A 15570-nucleotide genomic window follows, 5' to 3' on the forward strand; every position below is an offset into this window, starting at 1 on the left:
AACAATTACACATTATTGAGGCAGCCTGTAGGCCTTTGAGTTTAGTTTTAAAAACATTTAAAGACAGCAGTTCAGTCAGTTTCCAGTCTTTCTGTAACAGGTTCCATGAAAAAGGCGCAGAGTGGACAAAGGCTTTCTTCCCCAGCTCTGTGCGGACAAGGGGAACAGACAACAGCAGCTGATCATTTGAGCGCAAGGAGTAAGAACCACTATTTGTCCTTGTGACCAAAGTACAAATATAAGGAGGCAGCAATTCAAGCATAGCTTTGTAAATAAAAGTGTACATATGCCCCTGTCTTCTAATGGCCAAAGAAAGCCATTTTACTCTTAAGTACAAGTCACAGTGATGGGTCAGATATCTACAGTTAGTAATAAACCTCAAGGAAGCATGATACATCGTGTCCAACATTAGAAGACATGAAGAAGAAGCGTTCATATACAGAATGTCACCATAATCTAACACAGATATAAAGGTTGCAGTGACAAGACGTTTTTTTACTGCAAAAGAAAAGCACTGTTTATTACGGAAGAAAAAACGAAGTTTAAGTCTCAGTTTCTTTACTAGTCTCTCTATATGTGGTTTAAAGGTGAAGGAGTCATCAATCCAGACACCAAGGCAGGGGCGGAGCGTGGGGGTGGCTTACTGGGCTTAAGCCCGGGTTGTTTTGTCAGAAGCCCGGGGTCTTTTGGAGTGTAATTTTTTCATAGTTAGATGCCTGGCTGACAACTGTATAAAACAAAAAGTACACACAATATTCGAAGCACATAGTGCACACTGTGGGAATTTACGACTGTGCGTGAATCCCCCCTGATATTGGTATGATCCGAGCTCAGGCACTAAGCGACTGAGCGAGGGGGCGGGGCAGCTGCTGCCTGGGAGTGCGCTGTTGGAGAGACGGAGCCAGCCATACTAAGGAGAGCTGAAGTTTGACCAGGTACCAAAGAAAATCATTCATACCGTACAAATAATGTAAATATGACGGTGAATCACGAAAGATTGATATGAAACTGATCACTTGACCAATATTATTTTACTTGCTCTTCAAGTGAATCAACAAATGGCGAAACAAAAAGCCGAAAAAATGCTATTTTTTTTAGAGTCTTAGCTTACGTGTGTTTATTTCATATTTTCAGTTCTTACCCTCCCCGACTAAATCGGTTTCAGTTATGTACTGAAATATAAGAATGGACATTAGAGGGTTCTTTCAAAGAAAAAACTCAGGTAAATGTTATTTTATATATTATGCTTTGTATGTTGTTCAGTATATTTCTATGCAAAACAAGAGGGATTTCAGTACACAGCAGGATATTCACATTTGTAACCAGATATTTACATACACTTTAGGGAGAAAACATAAAACATTTTTACTGTACAACATCAATTTAGAGTAAACTTTTGTTTTAGATAAATATTGATATATCTTTTGAATTAGTTAAATGTCAGAATAAAGAGACAGAGCTTTCTGTTTTTTATCACTTTGATCAAATTTTGGAGTACATGTACACTAAGTTTGTTAATTAATAAGAAACTCCAGACGATTCCATTCTGAGCTGAAGAAGCTTCTGATAGGTTCGTAGAGTCCATGTGAGTAAACTGGTGGCACAGCTGTGGATGCATATAAGGCAAAACACAGAGCCTGTTTCTGTGACATGGGAACATCAAGAGATGTTCAACCAAAACACCAGGAAAAGAACTGTGGAGCTCCATAAGTGTGGCTCAGTTTGAATACAATTTGGTGCCATTTGCAATTAAGAAATACAGATAGTTTCTCTCTTTACTCTTAAAGTTAACAAATATGTTTTTTATATTTATCAATCTAAAAAAATAAACATTTAGTCTGATTTGATGTTACAATTAAAAAAGTGTTTGTGTTTTGATCTGAAGAGTTTGTAAATATCTGTATATTTGATGATTGTCAGCACAAAGAGGGAGAGAGAGAATGAGGACAGAACAGAGATGGAACAAGAGCAGGGCCCTATTTCAGGAAGCCGGTTTAGAAAACTGAGAGTGAAAAACGATACTCAGGGTTGAGTAACCCCGAACTGTCCAACTCGGAATATTCGGTTTCAGAAAGGCTGATAACAAGTAGTTCAATCAACGCGGAGTTGCTTTAACCCCAAGTTAAGCGCGCGCACGAGGATACATAAAGCCCTGATTAGTGGAGCACAGATTAAGCGAGTCACCATGGAGACGGAAGGAAAGAAGGCGCGGTCAATGTATTTTACAGCGCTTGAGGCCGAAATTCTGATGGCAGCATATGCCGATAACATGCAAATTTTGCAGAAAAAAAGTAACACAGCCTCAGCTGCAAAAGAAAGGGAGCATGCATGGCAAAACATAGCCGACAGAGTCAATGCGTGAGTGTTAATTTAAACATTGATCTAGGGATTTCCACCCATTTAACACGTTATTTTATTATATCTTATTTTTTATTTTATACATTTTATTTTGTGATGTGATGTGAGCGCAGGTGCAACCCAACAGGCCCCAAACGTTCCTGGCAGCAAGTAAAAATGAAATATAAAAATATAGTCCAAACAGGTAAGGTGTAATTGTATTATGAGCCATAGTGCTTGGTCTGTTTGTCCCATGTAAATCAATTGCAGTTAGAGGCTACATTAATTTTCTTTCTGTAAGCACTTATTGAAATTATCTGAGCACATTACAAGTAAATATTTGCTTACTCTCTATGCTCAAATGTGACCCGTTATAGCCACTAGAAAAAAAGCGGAGGCCCGAAAAACAGGTGGGGGTCCTCCACCACCACCACTCACAGAGCCTGGCCACTTGGCTTCCACATTTGTGATAATGTTGGCAGCATCACATATGATCTTCACAGTGCAGAGAACACAAATTAGCATCCATTACTATAATGAAATGATTTGTTAGTTTGAAATGCTACAGGGAACTATGCACCTGTACATTAATGCTGTGGAAAGACTTCCTGTTCACATAGTCTCCTTCATTTACTGAAGGAGCAATGATTGGAATGTGAGTGCCATCTGTACAGCCAATCACGCCTGGGAACCCTGAAAATAAATGTAAAATTTAAGTAGTAGTTCAAGTATCACCACATCATACATTAAGTTTTGGTCATCCTGATACCTGCAATTTTGTGGAATCCCTCTTTGATAAATCTTGTGGGTCTATGACCGGGGAACACCACAGACGAGTACAGGAGACGTTTCAGTGCAACTGTAACATTCCTGACTGCCCGACAGACGGTAGCCTTGGAAACGTGCTCAGCGTCACCAATATTATACAGAAAGCTCCCGTTTGCAAAAAACCGAAGTGCAATACAAATAATATGTACAGAACTGAGAGGATGTCCGCGATGTGTCACATGAGCAATATTAGGCCTGAGGATGTTATTCAAATAAATTGTAGATTGTGCTGAAAAACGGTAACGTTCGCACAGGAAATCATCAGGAAATGATAAAATGTCCAAACGCGCTCTGATCACTCTCTCCCGGCGGAGAGCTCTGCGGAGAATTTGGGCTTCAACATCTACTGGCTCTTCAAGGAAGGAGCACGCCATGTCTGACACTTCCTACAGTCAGGTTTCCGACACAGAGGCGGAGAAAGTCAGGGTTAGTTGAAGTAAACCTGCTAGGGGGCAGGTTAGCTTCACGGAGTGTGTCGTCATAGTGACTCACTCAGGATTAATCTAAACTCGCTTTGTGAAACTGAAAACCCAGAGTTTTCGTTAACTCAGGGTATACTTACTCAGAGTTTGCACTAAACCGGCTTCCTGGAATAGGGCCCAGGTGAGACACACATGTTAGTCAAATGGTTGTTTACCAAAAGTATCACCGTATCATAGGTCCTCATGTATCTCGTACCTAGTGTTTCTTTTTAGGTTTGCTATTTTTCAAATTCTATATTTATTAAGTTATGCAGGCTTGTTTGCACAACAAGGCTAAATAATTATATAAACTTTTCTCAATCTAAATAGTTTACTTTGGTAGAATTAAAAAAATAAGTGCAGTGCAGGTCTACACAGCAAATTCAAAAGTGTTAAATTTTTTGGTGTTAATAGTCTCCTTGCAAAAGTAGAGTTAATTTTACTCTAAGCAGAGTCACATTCTTTTAATGTAACTCTGAGGTGTAAAATGATAGTAGTTAAAATCGAGTGTTAAAAATGAGTGTTTCTCTGTCAAATCTGGAGGTGTTACAATGGAAACATTAACTCTTGACCTCTTAACTCTGAACACCTACAGGGGCTATGACACCAACAGAGTAAATTCACAGACTCCGCCCCCAGCACGGCTCCAATCGAAGCTGAAGTGAAGCCGTTTCAGAACATTTGCTACATATTTGAGTTGTTTGCCATGCTTGGTAAGTCACTTTTTCAAAGATTGTTTCAATTGTTATTAGCTTTTACTTCTGTGGCTCTTTGGAGTTGAGACAAAGCTGTGTGAAAGGCATTAGCCATGTTGCTCGGTGATAGCATAATATTCTGTTTTAGCTAGCTGAAAGGTATTGTTTGCGGGCAAATACCACAGCCTTGAAAAAAGCTTGCATGTGAATTTTCAGTCAAACTTTTGGTCAAATACACCTAAAACAATGTCTAGAATGTGAAATGTTGGTATAATGGTGCTACTTGAAGCCTGAAAACGATCGCCCATAAAAAAAAAAAAAAAAAAACGAGCAAACAGCAGTAGCAGGCGTCCTGACTGGGTTCTACGTTAGCATAGATCCCTCCAGAGTTTTGTGCACACGGTTTAGGTAAAAATGAAAAAGGTTGAGGTTTTACATTTAGTTCAGTATTACCTGTTGCCTGCGTCTTTGTCTTTTGGGAAAATACTTTACACAAGTAATGGCTCAAAGAGGATTCCTTTTTTTTTTTTTTTTACTGTGCTGCAATTGTTTACTGGATTATTTGTGCCATTAATTAGTGTCAACTAATTTTTATTCGATCTCCGCACAGGATATGCTTGTGAAGATGGAATATGGGGGAGAGCAGAAGTGCGTTGAAGTTCCACAAAGGGATGAATGAAGGACATGCATATTGTATTGAAGAAATAAGTGATGAGATGCTGTTATTTGCATTTACCATGTCAGACCTTTTGATAAACAAAATTCTAATGAAAGTGAGAACATGTACACTGTTACATCTTTCAGAAAATGTTTTGAAATTGTGGTGCACAGTTCAGAATAAATGTTTTTCAAAAACCATTGCATCTTTTTAGTAAATGTTTATTTCCAAAAGAAATTTCTAGAAGTTCAGAACAGTAAAATTCCCGCTTTTTAGAATGAATTAGAAGATAACTCTTACGTAGTTAAACTAAAATGCTCTTTGAGAGTTAATATATAAACTCTTAACACCAAGTGTTAAATTATCAACTCCAGACAGATTTGGTGTTTAACACTAAATCAGAGTTAACGTACCAACTCTCCAAAAAGAGTTAAATTAACACTCTCTGGTGTGGACCCATATAGACACTTTAATAGTGTTGAAATCAAATCCGACAGTGTTAATTTGGACATGATGGATTTGCTGTGTATGATGATTTTTAGTGCTACTATCATCTAGTTCTGATTCTGGTTCTGTCTTGGTTAAGTCCTCAGTAGTCCTGATTTTGAACTGTTGTAGTCCTGTTTTAATTCCGGATCAGTTTTGGGTCTGGTTGAATTGGGGTTAGTCCTCGTGTCTTGATACAGGCCTGACTTTGTTCTGCCTCGCTGCTTAATTAAAAAACTAGTTTAAGGTGTCCTGCATATGTGATATATATTTTTCCCTATATGAAGTCATTCTTTTTTGAACAAAACTCAAAACAGAGCCTATTAATCTTTCAGTCATTTCTACCCCCCCCCCCCCCCCAAAAAAAAAAAAAAAAATCCCATATGCATACTACCCTTTAGGGCTAAGCCCCGGGTGTTTCAAATGTCTGGCTCCGCCTCTGCACCAAGGTATTTATATTCATGAACTATCTCTATGACATTTCCTTCAAGGGTGGACACCACTGGAATAGGCTCCGGGACCTTCTTTGACTTAGAAAACAACATTAGCTTAGTCTTGTCAGCATTGAGAACTAATTTTAGCTGGATAAGTGAATGCTGGAAAGCAACAAAGGCTTTCTGTAGGGTTTCAATGGCCTGAGCAAGAGATGATCCATAACAGTAAATAACTGTCGTCAGCATAAAAATGCAAATTTGTGTCTGAGACATTTTGACCCAAGTCATTGATATATAAAAGGAACAGAAGGGGACCCAAAACTGAGCCCTGTGCCACCCCCTTGTGGACAGCAACAAATTTAGAACAAAGACCTTCAAGTTTAATGCACTGGGTTCTATTTTTCAGATAATTTGAGAACCACGCTAATGCATGTTCTGACAATCCAAGGCTGAGCAGTCTGTTTTTTAGGACAGCATGATCAACAGTGTCAAAAGCTTTTGAGAGGTCAATAAAGAGTGACGCACAGTACAATTTCTTATCAAGTGCCACTATAATATCATTTATCACTTTCATAGTGGCAGTGTTAGTACTGTGTTTTTTCCTGAAGCCTGACTGAAATTTGGAGACAATATCATTAGAGTACAAAAACTCTTTCAGCTGGTCACAAACTAGAGATTCCAGGATTTTGGATAAAACACACAAATTTGATATTGGCCTATAATTAGTCAACACTGATGGATCACCTCCTTTCAATAAAGGCAAAACAAAAGCTGATTTCCAAACCGATGGAATTTCTTTGGTTTTAATTGAAAAATTAAATAGAATTGAGAGTGGTTCTGCAATAAAATCAGCTGCCAACTTCAAAAAATAAGGTTCCATCAAGTCTGGACCAGGAGGTTTTCTGTGATCCAAAGCCTTTAAAGCTTTATGCACTTCATAAACACTAAAAGGTACAAAGTTAAAACGGTCTCCAGAAAACATAGAGAGTTCTGGGCAAGAATTTGTTTAAAAAGTTTCTGCAGAATCAAACAAGGAACCCACTGATAGAAAATGTTCATTAAAACAATTCAAAATTTCAGTTTTATCATTAATTGAGACTGAATCTTTTACAACAGATTTAGGAAAGGTTTGAGTCATTTTATTAGCAGAAAAAGACTTGATTACTTTCCAAAATTTCTGTGCATCGTTGAGGTTCTCAGTGGTGACAGACAAAAAGTATTCAGATTTGGCCTTTTTAATAAGAGAAGTGCATTTATTTCTAAGCTGTTTGAAAACAGACCAATCAGTGGAAGTATCTGTTTGTATCGCCTTGTCCCATGCTCTATTACGCTTGTGTATGCTATCTGCGAGTGTCTGCGAAAACCAGGGATTTTCTCGACCTTTAATTCTAACTTTCCGTAAGGGGGCATGTTTATTAACAATTCCCATAAAACTTTCCTTAAAATATGTCCAAGCTAGCTCTACATCTGGTAATAGTCCGATTTTTTCCCAATCAACTACTGACAAATCATGATGAAAAGCCTGTTCATTAAATTGTTTAAGATTCCTTTTGCACACTATGCGTGGCTTACATTTTGGAATTTTAGCATTTCTACAAACAGCAACAACACAGTGATCACTTAGGTCATTACAGAAGACACCAAGCGAAGAGAATTTATGAGGTACATTTGTTAAAACCAAATCAATTAATGTGGACTTTTCAGGGCATTTAAGATTTGGCCTGGTAGGAAGATAGACTAGCTGGGTAAGATTAATTGAATCGCAAAATTCTTTAAATTCACCAGAAGTTGCATTTAACCAGTCCCAGTTCAAATCTCCAGCCATTAGTAGTTCTGTGTAATTTAATTTAGCCAAAAGGTGCTTTAATGAAGATAATGCCTCTTTTGAAGCAGATGGGGGCCTGTAACACCCAGCAATGGTTATTGAAAGAGTATTAGCAATATCTACATTCAAGGCCAAAAACTCCATTTGTTTGCATATTGATTGGGACAGAACAATCGAAGCATTAAATCTTGATTTGACATAAATAGCTACACCGCCTCCTTTTTTTGGCCTATCAGTGCGATATACATTGTACCCATATATGTTAATGTCTTCATTAGTAATAGATTTAGTTAACCAAGTTTCAGAAATTATAACAACATCTGCATCTGTAGATTTAACCCAAATTTTGACCATGTCCATCTTCGGTAGTAGGCTGCGCACATTAAGATGAATATATTTGACACCAGACATTGTTTTAAAATCAGAAGGAGTCTGGGAATATTGCAGTTCAGGGCCAGGATTTGGTTGCACATTTCCTGACAAAAGTAAAAGCAAGACAATCAACAACCTCTGTTTCGCCTTTGATTTGGGTTCAATGCTTTGATATGTTGAACCCAAGCTGAAACCTCCATTAAATGGGCAAATGAAATAAGTATGCAAGGCCAGAATAGACTGAAGTTTAGGTAAGTCTCTGGGCAAAACAGGCATGAAACTAATGTCATGATCCAACTGAGTTGGTAACTGCTCTGATTTTCAAATTCAATTCAAATTCAAATTCAAATTTTATTTGTCACGTACACAGTCATACACAGTACGATATGTAGTGAAATGCTTGGACAACTGCTCGTGACCTAAAGAAAACAAAAAAGGAAAAGGCTATGAATAAGATAGGAAATAAATATGAAAAATTAAAAAGGGTAAATTTAACTAGGAAGGAATAAAATATAAATTAAGGTTAAAAATGAAATAACTGTACAACACAAATTAGAATGAAGGGTAAATTTAACTGGGAGAATAAGATAAAATATATAAATTAAAGTTGAAAATGAAATAACTGTACAACAAAATACACAATATAGAACTATATAAGAATGTATGAAGAAATATAAATAAATATATACACAATAACAGCAGCATATACACAATAACAGCAGCATATACACAATAACAGCAGCGTGATTTAAGTAATGAAGTGAAAACAATGTCCAGAATGTCCAGTGTGTGTGTAAGAACTGTATGTGTGGGTCAGTACTGTGTGGTGGTGTGATTGAGAGACCGTATCGCCTGCGGGAAGAAGCTCCTCCTCAGTCTCTCTGTGTTGGTCTTCAGGGAGCGGAATCGCTTTCCTGACCTCAGCAGAGAGAACAGTCTGTTGTTGGGATGGCTGAGGTCCTTCACCATCTTCCTGGCCTTGGTCCAGCACCGCCTGCTGTAGATTGAGTGCAGGTCAGGGAGCTCGGAGCGGATGGTGCGCTCAGCTGATCGCACAACCCTCTGTAGAGCTTGTCTGTCCTGCATGGTGCTGTTCCCGAACCAGGTTAAGATGTTTCCCGTCAGGATGCTCTCTATGGTGCACGAGTAAAAGTTCCTGAGCACCTTGGAGGGCAGTTGGAAGTCTCTCAAGCGTCTGAGGTGGTAGAGACGCTGACGGGCCTTTTTCACCACGGTGTTGATGTGACAGGACCATGACAGGTCCTGCGTGATGTGAACTCCGAGGTATTTGAAGCTGTCCACTCTCTCCACTGGGCACTCGTTGATGACGGGGGTCTGGTAGTTCCTCTCCTGCTTAGTGCTGAAGTCCACTATCAGCTCCTTTGTCTTACTGACGTTTAGAAGGAGGTTGTTCCTCTGGCACCAGTTCTCCAGATTCCTAATCTCCTTCAGGTAGGCCGTCTCGTTGTTATCAGAGATCAGGCCCACCACGACGGTGTCGTCAGCAAACTTGATGATGGTGGTGGAGCTGGTAGTGGACACACAGTCATATCAGCACTGGAGCCCCCCAGGGGGCTCAGAACACACCCCTGGGGGGCTCCAGTGCTGAGAGTGGTGGAGGCTGAGACATGTCCGCCCATCCTTACTGCCTGTGGTCTGCCAGTTAGGAAGTTGGAGATCCACTGACACATAGATGAGCTGAGTCCCAGATGCTCCAGCTTGGTGGTGAGTGTGGAGGGAATTATGGTGTTAAATGCAGAGCTGTAGTCTATGAAGAGCATTTTAACATAATTCCCCCTTCTAGTGTCCAAGTGAGTGAGTGATGTGTGGAGGAGATGAGAGATGGCATCGTCTGTGGAACGATTTGGACGGTAAGCGAACTGTAGTGGGTCCAGTGTGTCTGGTAGTGAAGAAATGATGAAGTCTCTGACCAGGCGTTCAAAGCACTTCATCACTACTGAGGTGAGGGCTACAGGGCGATAGTCATTGAGAGAAGCAGGGTGGGGTTTCTTCGGGACAGGAACAATGATGGACTCTTTGAAGCATGTGGGGATCACCGACTGAGATAAAGAGATGTTGAATATCTCAGTGAACACAGGAGCTAGCTGGTATGGGCAGTCTCTGAGGATACGACCTAGGATGCCGTCTGGTCCTGCTGCTTTCCTGGTGTTCACTCTCTTGAAGGCTCTCCTTACTTCATGCTCGGAGATGACGAGCACGTTTCCGGTGCTGGCAGTATCTTCCTGTCTGCAGCCGTTAGCGCCGCTAACACTAGCATTGTTGGAGTCCTTAGCTGCAGCCTCGAAGCGAGCATAGAAAGTGTTCAGCTCGTCTGCCAGAGTCACGGCCGCGTTCGTCATACCGGTTGTTGGTGCTTTATAGTCCGTTATTGTCCTTAGTCCCCACCACAGGCTCCTAGAGTCACTCTGTTGGAGTTGTGACTCTAGTTTCCTCCCGTAGCGCTGCTTCGCCTCTTTCACCGCCCTCTGCACGTTATATGACGCGGCTTTGTACGGGTCCATGTCCCCCGTCGTGAGTCCCGTGTTGTAGGCAGCGGTGCGGGATCTCAGAGCGTCGCGGATGGTTTTATCCACCCACGGCTTCTGGTTGGGAAACGTTCTGATAGTCTTTGTCTCCACGGTTTTTTGCAACATTATAGAGCATGTGTCTTTTTCAGAATTCTCTTGCAGATAAAGATCATTTTCAGAGGTTCCCCTGCTATGTGTCCATAAGCAATTGCTTATCCGAGGGTCCAAAAAGGCCAAGAGGCATATAAGAATAGTAAATACTGCCATCATCCACAATTTTAGTACTTAACAGAAGTGAACAGTACAGACCTTTGGGTGAAGCAAACCAGTTAGCTCCAGGAAAATGGCACAGGGCCAGACCTTAGCTAGTTAACTCCAGAAGGATAGCGCTGGGCCAGGCCTAAGCCGGTTAACTCCTGGAGGACAGTGCAGGGCCAGATCTTAGCCAGTTTGCTCCTGTGGGAAGATGCTGGACCGGGCCTAAGCCAATTAGCTCGCTGAAGGACGGTGGAGGGCCAGGCCTAAGCCAGTTAACTCATGGGAGATGGTACAAGGCCGGACCTAAGCCAGTTAGCTCCACAAAGATAATGCGAGGCCGGTTCTAAGCCTGTTAGCTCCACAAGGATGGCACAGGGCCAGGCCTAAGCCAATTGGCTCCTGGTGGATGGTGCAGGGCCAGACCTTAGCCAATTGGCTCCTGGTGGATGGTGCAGGGCCAGGCTAGGCCTGTTAGCTCCAGGAAGATGCATCCATCAAATTCCAAAGCATCTACCAACCACACATTTTTCCAAACAATCCATGCAATATTAACTGTCAGGTTAAGAAATACGTTAAAAAAATAGTTAAGAGATACGTTAAGAAATGCATTAAAAAATACGAAAAAATCTTTTAAAAACAACTAATTACAGACGGACGGACGTAACGAACAAAGAGCATGCTGCCATCTTGGATGCACCGCAGTGTTATTAACCTAGCTATGTCAGTTTTAGTCTAAGTGCTTTTTTACACATAGATGAACTGTTGGATTTTCCAGACCAGCAGGTTAAGGGAAGTCGTTTATGGGGCCACACTCTGACCCCCCCCCCCCCCCCCACACACACACACACACACACACACACACACACACTGAAGTATAAATAAAGACCGGGGCAGTTTCTCAGTGCGAGTCTCAGTTCTGGAGGCTGCCCTTGCTAGCAAGAAGTTCTGTGTGTTTCTCTTCTCTGAGTCTTTACTGAAGAAGTGTTTTAGAGTATATTTCTTAACAGTTGCAGTGAGTATTGAGTGCAGGCTTAACACTGACAGCTCAAAAGGCTCAAATGTTTCCTACTCTGAATATTTTTATTGGTAATTTGGGTTTAAATGAATTAGGTTCCTCTGCAGAGAAGCAGCAGTGTCATTTATGGATTCAGGTGGTGATACAGATGAGCAGAGGTAATCATGAGCCTATAAGAAACACAATATGCAGTGTTCTTAACAGGTATCTGCCACCACCTCGTCAAAGATAACCTGAGTAATAAAAATGTTTTTAAAAGATGTTAATTTTATTTAGGGAAAATGTTATCCAAACCCACCTGTGTGCAAAAGTCTGTACCTTGTGTCAACCTTGGCATCGAGAACTGCAAATCAAAGATGTGTGGATTTTGGTCTTATTTTCTTTGAAGGATGATTTGAATTCCGACACATTGGAGTTTTTTTTAGCACGAATGGCGGTTTAAGGTCAGGATGAAGCATCTCAGGCTTAAAGTCTACACTAGGCCACTGGTTTTTCTGTGCCATTCAGAGGTGGACTTGGTGCTGTGTTTCAGATCATTGTCCTGCTGCCTGAGTGCTTTGACCTTCAGACCATGACCTGATGGTCAGACATCATCCTTGTGGATTTTCTGGTGCAGAGCAGAATTCACAGCTCCATCAGTGACAGCGAGTCGCCCTCGACCAACCGGAGAGCGCAAAGTTGAAGTCTGAGTCACCCACGAGGAACACAGATGTGTTTAAACAGTCAGTCTGGTGGACTTAAAGGTGTGGTTTGTAGTTATGGGAGATTATGGAGCTACCCTGCTGACAGATGAACAAAGATTGTCTCCACACAGTGGACATAAAGGAGCTGTTATCATTATTCATGATGGACTCATGCCTTCGCAGGTTTCTGTCAAAAGTCTGTTTGGGTTGAGTGCTCCGTTTATTTTTCTGCAACAAGGTCAAACACAGAAGAGTGTCAAAGGGCACACTCTGAAACTGTGTCAGAGCAGGAGAGAGTGGGTGGGTGGGTGGGTGGGAGTGGGCAGATTGTAGTGACTAAACTCTTTTAGGTACTGCAGCTGATTATCTGACAGGAAGAAGGAGATGAGGCCTGAGCTCTACAACCTCAATAATAGATGACAACCTGGTGATGAGTGATGGTGGAGGGCAGGCTTGCTGCTCCATCACTACACAGAAAAACTCTTTGACATGTTTATTAAGATTACCTCAGAGTTTTTTAAAATTATGTTTTTATAATTGGGCATAATATCATAGCCATTTCTTATGGGAGTGGCTACATGCTTATCTAAACTCTCATTCCCACCTTGACTCTTGGTCTTCTTCACCTTCTTCTCTTTGGAGCTTAGATGTCTGTGACCAAAAAATAAATAAAAAATAGAGATTAAGAATAACCCAATTATTTATAATACAATAGGATTAATAGATAATAATAATAGACTCTCAGTAGCAGCACACTGAGCGCTATTTATAAATGGGAGAGAGATCTTAATATTCATTATACTGAAGATCAGTGGAAAGGAGCCATTAACATAGCTCGATCCAATTTTACTTGCAACCGCTTGCAAGAAACTGTCAGTGTTTGAAACGGACTCAGGCGCAGATCAGAAATCCTTGGCAAAATAGAGTGCGTTTATTTACAGTTAAACACAAGGTGGGAATATATATAGTGTGGCAGGGAGAGGGATCCGGTGCTCCGGGGGAAACAGGGATTAATGTTATACAATCTCCTCTCCTCGGCAGATTCCAAAAACACACAGGCTCGCTCGGGTCCAGGGCAGATCTATACACACACACAGAAAGTTGTCCAGGTTAGAAACGATCTCTAACTCGCAGATTCAAATTCACCAGATTCAGAGAGACTGACACTGATGGCTCAACAATCCAGTGAAGAAAGACACAGGTCCACCATTAAAAATAGTGCTCCAATCAGCTGGGATCGGCTGCAGGTGTGACGGTGAGCACAGGTGCATGAGCCTGTAATGAGCCCCGGCAGAGGAGAGAGAGAGAGCAAAAAAACCAAACAAAACATGTTGCCTATCACAGAGTCAGCCAGTAAGGCACGGGGACCATGACAGAAACCCAATACAAAATCCTACACTGCCTATACATCGCCTAATGTTTTATATAAGATCACACCTCATGTTTGGCTCCAAAGGGACCCCGGATATTTTCTTCTTGGCCTACCCTCAAAAGAATTAACATTAAATTACTTGCAGCACAAACTATGTGATAAACTATTGCTGTTAGCTAGGAAATGTATTCCCATTAACTGGGTTAAGGATAGCTTTATGTGACTTTATGGTACAGGGAATTATTTAAAGTTATTCCTCATGAAAGAACTGCTGCTGTCTTAGGAGGAAATGAGGATCTGCTTCTCCATGTTTGGTCCCCTTTGCTTTTTTTTGCCAAATGATCTGTCCCAACTGTTAAGGGGAGGTTGTTGCTTTTAAGATGTCGGATGTAGTTTTTTTTTTTTCTAAATCTGTGGGTAAATGGATGACAAAATATTTTTTTTTTCTTCTTTTATTGTTTGTTTGTTTGTTTGTTTGTTTGTTTGTTTGTTTGTTTGTTTGTTTGTTCTTTCTGATTTTTTCTTCTTTTCTTTTTTTCCCCATATGCGCTTTTGCAAAGGTATGTAATGACTTTAATGTATGTGATTTCCTTTGGGGTTTTTTCTCTTGTTTGTCTGCTTTGTTATGTTTTTATGCTTTTCCTGATGATGAATAAAAACTGTTAAAAGGGGGGGAAAAGGATTACGTCGGCATCAGAGTGATCCAGTGATAGTTATCAGTACAGACAGCGTTATGTTTATATCCTCAAAAATCAACAGACTCATATTCATGTTTGTGTCACAGAGTGGTGACCTGTCCATGTGTACCTCTGCTGTCAGAGCCCTCCCCTGCTCTCACACCAACAAACAAACAAGGAAGTCATATTTAGATATTAGAAGGTAACTTCCTCGTTCTGCTTGTTGGACAGTCCACTGTTTGAAGTTTCTGTCCTTTTTCCAGAGCTTAATGTAAACAAGTCCTTTCATAACTCATATCTACACTGTGTCTTTGTGTCAGTGGGGAAGTCTGTATCTTAAAATTCAAATACTGAGTACAAAGAGAGAGTGTGTTAGTACAGATGGTTATTTACTGCACAGCTGTCTGCATGAACACCAGAGAAGAACCAGATGTAAGTTTCAAACCTGCAGGCTCATTTCATGTCTGTGTACAGAGGTGCTGTGTGGACCACATTTGAAACATTGCTTTTTCTTCATGGACAATTTTAAATAGATGATCATTAATTAATAGTAATCATAAATTTATTATAGCAGTGTATGATAAGCTAGATATCTATGTTTAATATAAAGTGCTGACATGCGTGTCATGGTCTGAGTGAAGAGCTGGAAATTTCCATCAGTGCCTGAGCATCCTTGGATCTGCCCATGGGCAGGACTACCTCAGCTTCACGCATCTGGAGCTAATTGGGGCAATCAGGCCCAATGGCGTGTCCAGCGGGGTGGCCTGGGGGGGGGCACAGGCCACCCCCCCAACCAGACTGGCCAGCCCAGGTGCCACCCCAAAGGCAAAACAATACAATTCAATCAAATATCAAATGTCCGATTATGTTTTCACGGTGAAGCTCAGATATCCGAGTGTAAGTGAATGCAGCATCGGCTTCTGCGCTATGTGCATCATGTT

At 40.9% G+C, this 15570-nt stretch overlaps 1 long non-coding RNA gene across 1 annotated transcript; it reads left to right on the top strand.

The window, feature by feature from the left end:
- The first annotated feature begins 4254 nt into the window (after window positions 1-4254).
- Window positions 4255-5179, top strand: LOC308396929. Its single transcript, XR_013971662.1, has 2 exons — window positions 4255-4339; window positions 4932-5179. It is a non-coding gene; the product is annotated as an uncharacterized lncRNA (long non-coding RNA).
- Window positions 5180-15570: the final 10391 nt, after the last annotated feature.

This window comes from Rhamphochromis sp. 'chilingali' (assembly GCF_963969265.1).
Source record: "Rhamphochromis sp. 'chilingali' genome assembly, chromosome: 1".
NCBI classification, from domain to species: Eukaryota; Metazoa; Chordata; class Actinopteri; order Cichliformes; family Cichlidae; genus Rhamphochromis; species Rhamphochromis sp. 'chilingali'.